The following is an 8,902-nucleotide window of genomic DNA, read 5'->3' as shown; positions in this document are numbered from 1 at the left end:
TGACCTAATAAACTAGGAAGTCATGGTTCAGTTCTTGATCAGGGCACATGCCTGGGATGCAGACTCTATCCCCAGTAGGGGGTATGCAGGAGGCAGGCAGCCAATCAATGATTCTCTCTCATCATTGATGTTCATTGATGTTTCTCTCTCTCTCTCTCTCTCTCTCTCTCTCTCTCTCTCTCTCTCTCCCCCCCCCCCCTCTGAAATGAATAAAATATATATATATATTTTAAAATGAAAGCTGAGGTCATTTGAGACCTTTTTTTCTTTTATAATATAGATATAGGCACTGTTTTAAGTGCTTCCCACAAATTTTTATTTTCATTAAGTTCAAAATACTTTGCAGTTTTACTTTTAGTTTCTTCTTTGGCCTGTAGGTGGTTTAGAAGTATGTTGTTTAGCTTCCAAATATTTGGGTGATTTTCACGACATTTTTCTGTTATGGATTTCTAATTTAAACCATTTTGGTCAGAGAATATACTTTGTATGATTTGAATCGTTGTAAATTTACTGAGCCCAGAATGTGAGCTATCCTGTAAATGCTTACTGTGTACTCAAAAAGAATGTGTATCCAGTGGTTCTCAACCTGTGGGTCGCGACACCTTGGGGGGTCAAATGACCCTTTCACAGGGGTCGCCTAAGACCATCGGAAAACACATATATAAATACATATTGTTTTTGTGATTAATCACTATGCTTTAATTATGTTCAATTTGTAACAATGAAATTGGGGGTCACCACAACATGAGGAACTGTATTAAAGGGTCGCGGCATTAGGAAGGTTGAGAACCACTGGCTGTATTCTGTTGTTTTGGGTAGAGTGTTCTATAAATATTAGTTAGGTGAAGTTGTTTGATAGTATTGTTCAATCTTCTATGTCCTTACTGACTTTCTATTGTTCTATCAATGATTGAAAGGGAGGTGATGACCTAATTGTGGGTTTTTCTATTTGCCTTTAGTTTCACATATTTTTGAAGTTCTTTTTTATGTACATAAACATTTAGGGTTATGTCCTCTTAATGAATTGACCTCTTTACCATGAAGCAGCCCCCTTTATTCCTTGTAGGATACTTTGTTTTGAAATCTACAAGGAGGTCTGATATTAATATAGCCACTTCATTTTTCTTTGATTAGTGGTAGCATCCTATAGCTTCTTCAATTGTTTTATTTTTAACCTGTATGTCTTTTTTTAAAATATACCTGTATTAATTTTTAGAGGGAGGTGAAGGGAGAGAGAAAAGCATCAATGTGAGGATGACACATCGGAGGGTTGCCTCCTGCACGGCCCTTACCAGGGATTGAGTCTGCAACCCAGGTATGTGTCATGTATCCTGACCAGGAATCAAACCAACAACCTTCTGTTGCACAGGATGACACCCAACCAACTGAGCCACACTGGCCAGGGTTATCTATATAATAAAAGCCTAGCCGAAACCGGTTTGGCTCAGTGGATAGAGTGTCGGCCTGCGGACTGAAGGGTCCCAGGTTTGATTCTGGTCAAGGGCATGTACCTGGGTTGCGGGCACATCCCCAATAGATGTGCAGGAGGCAGCTGATCTATGTTTCTAACTCTCTCTCTCCCTTCCTCTCTGTAAAAAATCAATAAAATATATTTAAAAAAAAAAAAAGCCTAAGTGACCATTATGGTGGAATGACTGGTTGATATGATACGCACTGACCACCAGGGGGCAGACGCTCAATGAAGGAGCTGCCCCCTGGTGGTCAGTGCACTCCCACAGGGGGAGCATCACTCAGCCAGAAGCCAGACTCACGGCTGGTGAGCGCAGCGGTGAAGGCGGGAGCCTCCCCCACCTCCACAGCAGTGCTAAGGAGCAGCAAGCTGAGCATAAGGAGCAGCGAGCAGGTGGGCAGTAAGGAGCAAGGGGTCCTGGATCATGAAAGGGCGCAGGCCAGGCTGAGGGACCTGCCCCCAATGCAAGAATTTTGTGCACCAGGCCTCTAGTGTCTTTATATATATAAACTAGAGACCCAGTGCATGAAATTTGTGCAGGGGCGGGGGGAGTCCCTCCGCCGGCCTGCACCCTCTCACAATCTGGGACCCCTCAGGGGATGTCCGACTGCGGCGCAGAGGTGGGTCCCGCGGCTCTGCATGGCAAGGTTGGGGGTCCCGTGACTCCGGCCTACCCCTTTGGGGCAATCCATCAAGGAGCCCTGGATGGGTGGGCAGGGCCTACCTCTTTGGGGCAATTGATTGCTCCTGCACTGTGAGAGGGCACAGGCCAGGCTGGGGAACCACCCCCCCCCCCAGTGCATGAATTTTGTGCACCGGGCCTCTAGTCCTTTATATTTTCAAATATCTTTCTTTTGCACTGACAGGCAAATGCTGCCTCAACTGGGTGTGAGATTCCTGGGTAGCCATTCTTCTCTCTCAGTGCTCCCACTTTTAGCTTTCAGTGCTGCAGATGAAAAGTCCTGTGCCAACTTGATTCTTTTCCCTTTTAGATAACTTGTTCTTTCTATGAATTTGAATTTTTTTTCTTTAATCTGGAACTCAGGAGTTTTATGCTTAGGTATATATATTTTCTTTTTGTATCTTCCTGTGGCCTTTCATTCTGCAAACTGAGATCCTTCTTCAGGTCGGCAACATATTCTTCTATTTTTAAATTACCGCCTCTCCTCCATCGAAGCCTTTTCTTTTCTTTGGAACTAATATATTTGACTGTTAGGAATACTGGATCTATTCTCCAAGTCTCATATTTTCCTCACTATTTCCATCTCTCATATTATTTTCTCTGTGCTTTGAAATATTTTTTCCACGTGTTCTTCCAAGCCACTAATTTGAGTCTCGGCAGTAACCAGACCTCTCTTTCAATACGTATATTGATTTTGTTGTTGAAAACAATGACTTAGTTCCAGAAAATATTTTTTGATATATGACTTGAATTTCTTTAAGTGTTCCTAATATTTTTTTAAGTTGCCATATACCTCTTTAGTGTTTCTATTCCTGTGGTGTCTGGTAGGCAGGGAAATCTATAATGACCTCATGCCTGTAGAGCCAAGGCTCTCTGAGTCATACTCTTCCAGGATCCCCATGGTCCTGACCTCTGCTCAGGAGCTCTCCAAAGCTGGTCTCCAAGCTCCTATGTGGTGAGAATGAGGAAGCTCCCTACCAGGTCTCCACACCAGGCCTTCCCCTTACTCACCCCCAGTTTGTGCCTTTACTTGCACATCCTGACTCCTGAACTCAGCAGCAATATGGCTAAGGAGAGGCCGATGTGTGAAGATGGAGTGGAAATTCCTTTAGAACAGTGGTTCTCACCCAGCCAGTGTGGCCCACTGGTTGAGCATCAACCTATGAACCAGGAGGTCATAGTTCGATTCCCAGTGAACAGCCCAGGTTGTGGCTCGAACCCCAGTAAGGAGCACGCAGGAGATGGCCATTCAATGATTCTCACCCATCACTGATGTTTATATGTCTCTCCCTCTCCCTTCCTATCTGAAATCAACAAAAATATATTTAAAATGAAATAAAATAAAAAAGAACAGTGGTTCTCAAACTTGAGTGTTCATGAGAATCACATGCAGGCCAGGTTCATATAGATGGTTGAACCCCACCCCAGGAGTTTCTGACTCATTAGGTCCAGGGTGGGGCCTGAGAATTGCATTGCTAACAGTTCCCAAGGAATGCTGATGCTGTGATCTAGGAACCAGACATTGGAATACACCTAATCAAGCCCTCCTCCTTTAAAAGTATACCTTTCTCAAGTTAAGGAAATTAATCTCGTCAGGAAGCTATCGTCTCCTCATTTTACATTGGATTTTTCAACTTGTTCATTGCACTGAGGCTTCTACAGAACTGGGCTCCATCCAGGCCCCTCTTCCACCAAAGCCCTCATGCGCTTTGCTTCCCTGACTCCTGGTCTGAGAAGAGGGTGCTGGCAGAGGCCAAAGGTGCCCAGAGCAGGATGCTCTTAGGTGGAGCTAGAGTAGAAATCAGTCAGACTAGACTCCTTTGCACATGCTCAAGACCCCTTTCACCTTGTGGTCCCCTGGTTTTACCCTTGTACCCACAGGGCAGCAGAGGGACTGCCCAGCCTTCCCTCTAGGACCCGCTGGGATCAGTGGGGATGGGAGGTGGAAAGTGCCTGGAATGGGGTGTGCATGCAAGGCAGGGACTGCTCTGGGGCTGCCCTCTTCACAGCTGGGCTCTCCTTGGCCAAGAACCACCTTGTCTTCCTGTGGGGTTTCTTCATTGCTGCCTCTCCTGTGGCCCCCAAACTCTGCACCCACGCTCCTGCTTCAAACACCTTCCTTTCACCCCTTTGATTTTGTCCAGTTTTCTCTACAAAACTCTTGCCTGTCCTGGGACTCCTCCACCCCATATAATACCCACTCCCCTTCCTTGTTGTTTTTTTGTTTTGTGTGTGTGTGTGTTTTAATTTTTATTTTTATGAGTTTATTTGAGTCAAACTAACGACAATTTGTGGGAAGCAAAATCTCAATGGACTGAGAAAACGCTCCCCGGGGGACCCTTCCTAATCTGCATGGCCAATGGTCTGTGATGTCCATAGCATTTCCTACTCCACTATTTGGAGCTCTGCCCTTCCATATCGCTCCTCCCTTGCTCTACTCTTTGGAGGTCCCCTGCCATACATAACACACACTCCACTGTTCTGGAACACAGACCTCAAATGGGCATTTCAGCCGTGTCCCATGATCCTGCTACTCTCCTGTCCCACTCTCCAAAAAACTATTTCATTTCTCTGTTCTCCTCCCATCATCCATCTCCAAGTCTACAAATCACCCCCTAACACACATCCCCTCAGTTGTCCTCTACTACCATTTCCTCTTGTCAACTGGAAGAATTAGTTAGACCTCTTCACACCAAAGGCCACTTTCTGTCCTCTCTCCTTCTTAAATGCTTAGCCCCTTCAATAGCCACCACCCCTCCTAGTGCCTCCCTACCAAGTCGCTCCCATCAGCATTCGGTATGCTTCTCTAGTGTCGCCCCCTTTAACTCTCCCTCTCTTCACCCCACATCTTCCTCAAGCTGTCCCACTTCTCAGCTTCCCATCATAGCCAAACTTCTGGAAAGAGGTCTGTCCTGCCCTGGCCGGATGAGTCAGTTGATTGGAGTGTTGTCCCTTACACCAAAAGATTTCTGGTTAGCCCGCCAGCGTGGCCAGTGGTTGAGTGTCCTGGTGTATTTTTGTTGTGCCAGGAAGAAAGGCAGTACTTAAATTTTTTTTTTTTTTATCCCAGTGATTGACCCGTGAACCAGGAAGTCACGGTTCGATCCTGGTCAGGGCACATGCCCGGATTGCAGGCTTGATCCCACATAGGGGACATGCAGGAGGCAGCCAATCAATGATTCTCTCTCATCATTGATGTTTCTTTTTTTTTTTTTTTTAAATACATATATTTTATTGATTTTTCACAGAGAGGAAGGGAGAGGGATAGAGAGTTAGAAACATTGATGAGAGAGAAACATCAACCAGTTGCCTCCTGCACACCCCCTACTGGAGATGTGCCGCAACCAAGGTACATGCCCTTGACCGGAATCGAACCTGGGACCCCTCAGTCCACAGGCCAACGCTCTATCCACTGAGCCAAACCGGTTAGGGCTCATCATTGATGTTTCTCTCTCTCCCTCTCCCTTCTTCTCTGAAATTAATAAAAATAAATTTTTTTTAAAATTCTTTTTAAAGTCATGTCAAAAGGACATGGATGGAAGCCAGATTAAAGGGGCTTCTTATGGTCAAAACTGGAACAATTTGAGCATTAATATAAGTAAAGATAGAAATGTATGATAACTTTTTGAATAAAACGTATCGATAATCAATGGAGGAATGAATGAATAAGGAGAAGGGAGGGCTCTTCTTTATAGCCAAATGCCAAATAATAAAAGTGGAGGGATCAGTGGAGTTAGCAATTGCCACTTAGGAACCATTATGATAAAAGTTGGCTGGGCCAGAATCATGAGTGGATACTAAATCTAGGTGGGGATAGTATGAAGAGGAGCAGGATATTTGCATAATCTCGAAATGTCTCCTCACAGATTGTTTATTAGTTGCAAAGGGCGAAATAGTAACTATATTGAGGAGAAACCAGACATCTTGACCAATGTTGACCTTCATCAAAATTACATCACCAATAAGGAGCAGATGGACACCGTGGACCTTCGATGTGCTTCTCTGAAAAGGGCAAACATGATTCATGTCAGATTACAGCTCAGAATGGACCCCTTGAATCTAGTCATGAGGAAACATCAGGAAAAAGCAAATTGAAGAACATTCTATGAAATAACTGACCTGTATTTTTTCTAAGTGTCAATACCACTAATGACAAAGAATAGCTGAGAAATTATTTTAATTAAAGGAGACAACAAGACATGGCAACAAAATGCAATACATGATCCTGAGCTGGGATCTGGAACTGAAGGGGGAAATGCCACAAAGGGCATTATTGAGACAATTGACCAATTTTAGGGTATGGAATTTAAAGTGTAGTGTCTAGCCCTGGCCGGTTTGGCTCGGTGGATGGAGCATCAGCCTGCGGACTCAGGGGTCCCAGGTTCAATTCTGGTCCAGGGCATGTATCTTGGTTGCAGGCACATACCCAGTAGAGAGTGTGCAGGAGGTGACTGATCAATGTTTCTCTCATCAATGTTTCTAACTCTCTATCCTACTCCCTTCCTCTCTGTAAAAAAATCAATAAAATATATTTTTAAAAAAGTATAGTGTCTATGTTAATTTCCTGAATTTGGCCATTGTGCTGTTGTTATTTAAGATAATATTCTGGTTCTTAGGTAATACACACTAGAACATTAAGAAATAAAGGGGCATAATGTATGCAATCGACTCAAATGGTTCAGAAAAAAATAAATTATAGCACAAATATCATGATAAAGTTTGTCAAAATGTGAAAAACCTATCAACTTACATAAAGAGTATGGAAGTTCTCTGCAACTATTCTTGCAACTTTTTATAAGTTTCTAAATAAAAAGATTTTTTAAAGGTACATAAACAGAAGAGAAGTAGCCAAATGAGGACCTAGGGTACACAAGAGCAAGTATCCAGTCAAATTCGGACTTTGCTGTTGCTTGCTCCCTTTCATCCACTTTCTGAGAGCTGCCCCGCACAGGCGCCCCACCCAGCTTTTAACTTCCTACCTGCTGGCCTACTTCCCTACGAAGGCACCGTCTTTCTTGTCAGACAGGCGGGGAGGCTAGCCTCTTGAACACTTTGACCGCTTTAAAAAAAACCAAAAAACAAAACACAACAACAACACTCCAACATTGCACCCAGCCCAGGTGTTCCCAATGGCCCTGTTTCCTGTGTGATGGAGATAGTTTCCCCCGGCCGAGGGCAAGATGGGTGGGTAAAGCCGCTTCATCCTTCCCATAAGCAGTAAATCCACAGCATATGATTAGTAAAATGACCCTAACACTCACACCAATGAATTAGATACACCTGTCAAAGAAGCAGGCGAGGTCATGGGTAAGAGCCAGAGGAAGACAGTCTGAGCTCGGCTTTGACCCCACCACTTTAAGGTTGTGTGACTGAGAGCAAGTCAACAGTACCTGCATTCATTAAGCGTTCACTCAACTTTACCTGCCAATTAAGTACTAGACTCTATTTTAGGAGGCAGTGATACAAAGTCTCTGCTCCCAGAGCTTACATTTTAGTTGGGTGAGACAGAAAATAACTGAAATATAGAGAATGCCAGATGCTTATCCATGCCATGGAGAAAAAACAGACAGGTAAGGGAATTGGTAAGTGCAAAAATAGAGGGTGAAATGTAATTTTAAGTAGAATATTCGGGGGAGGTTTCATTAAGGATGTGATGTCAGAACAAAAACCTAAAGGCAATGAGGGAGCAAGCCACGCAGATGAGTGAACGCCGAGGCAAAGGAGGATGGACGACAGGCGCAAGGCCCTCGAGCAGGGATGGGCCCCGGTTGAGGGATGAGGCAGAGGACAGAACTACACAGAGCAGGAGCTCAGTAAATACCCGCGGGAGACAGGACGCAAAGAGGGACTAACATCGCAGCAAAAATTCTGAGGTTGAGTTTTGGGAAGAGAAAAAGAAGCATCAGTTTTATAAAGCTGGAGAAAAATAGGTGACTAGCTGATTTTATGTCCTGTCTTTCCAGTCTTCCTTCTCTTAAAAATATTTCTCAAATGGAGATGATTCAAGAAATTTGAAGATTTTGTTTTTATTTTTGCTTTCTGGCTTTGCTTTGAGTTGAAAATAATGAAATAATGATTTCTTTACTTTTTTAGTTTTTTTAAAAAACTATATTTAAGATATTTTGTAGATAGACCATTTTTTTTTAATCCTCACCCAAGAATATTTTTCCATTGATATTAGAGAGAGTGGAAGAGAGAGGGAAAGACAGAAACATCGATGTGAGAGAAACACATCGATTGGTTGCCTCCTGTACTGACCAGGGCCCAGGCCGGGAGAAGCCTGCAACCAAGGTACATGTCCTTGACCAGAATCGAACCCGGGACCCTTTGGTCCACAGGCCAACTCTCTATCCACTGAGCCAAACCGGCTAGGACTACAGACCTCTAAGATTAGAGCTTGGAGTTCAAATTATTAATACTCCCAAAATGATTTTATTACTTGGAAGGTATTAAAATACCATTTGTAACAATAACAAGTTTATAGGGGAATTATTAATTTATTAATAGAAATGTTCTCCTACCCCCCCAAAATGGTCAAGAGAATTGGGCCTGCGATTCAGATGTTCTTTTGCTATGGTTTGGACAGTTTCTATTTGCCTTTGAAAATAACTTTGGATGCCTTTTACATGACCATGTTATTGTTTTCATAAAAGGTATTTTTAGGAATTGGAAATAACAGAAAGTTCTGGTAGACTTGCCACTTGTCCTTAGTAACTTGTGTAACTGAACGCCTTTCCCAAAAAGTGACT

Source organism: Myotis nattereri, assembly GCF_964212035.1.
Source record: "Myotis nattereri genome assembly, chromosome: 2".
Taxonomy (NCBI): domain Eukaryota; kingdom Metazoa; phylum Chordata; class Mammalia; order Chiroptera; family Vespertilionidae; genus Myotis; species Myotis nattereri.
This window is presented reverse-complemented; position numbering follows the sequence as displayed.